Raw genomic sequence first — 555 nt, 5'->3', positions numbered from 1 at the left:
GGCTGTCCCGGCGTCACGTGGAGCCCACCGCAGTCTCAGCGGGGACCGAGAGGGGCTCCCAGCCCTGCACGGATCCCCTCGGCGATGCTTTCGAGGAAAGGTGCTGCCCGCTCCCCCAAGCCTTTCTTCCCGCCCCCCCTTCAACACCCCGGCTACGGCTGCAGGGAGCCCTCTGCCCCCGGGGCCGAGCCCTCAGACCTCCCGCTGTGTGTGTGTCGGGGGGGGGCGAAGGGGGTGATATTGGGGTCCTAGTCCCCCCCCTTCTCCACATGCTCACGTCACCGACACGTCACCGAGATACAGCACCCTGCCTGGAAAGCCGCCTTCCCGAGGGCTCCCGCAGGGCCGCTGCCACCCGGCAGGTGCAAGGAGCGGAGCTGGGACCTGTGGCTACTCAAGCCCTCCCCCCAAAGCCGCAGATCCGTGCCCCTTCCCAGGGCAAAGCGTTGTGGCCACCCCGGCGCGGGGCTGGGGACGCGGACGGGACCACCGCATTTTCCCCGTCTGTACTGCGAGCCGCGCTCACACGGGTTTTCCTTTCGAGCCTCTGCGTTC

Source organism: Meleagris gallopavo, chromosome 10 (genome assembly GCF_000146605.3).
Source record: "Meleagris gallopavo isolate NT-WF06-2002-E0010 breed Aviagen turkey brand Nicholas breeding stock chromosome 10, Turkey_5.1, whole genome shotgun sequence".
In the NCBI taxonomy this organism is placed as follows: domain Eukaryota; kingdom Metazoa; phylum Chordata; class Aves; order Galliformes; family Phasianidae; genus Meleagris; species Meleagris gallopavo.
Note: the sequence above shows the minus strand (reverse complement) of the source record.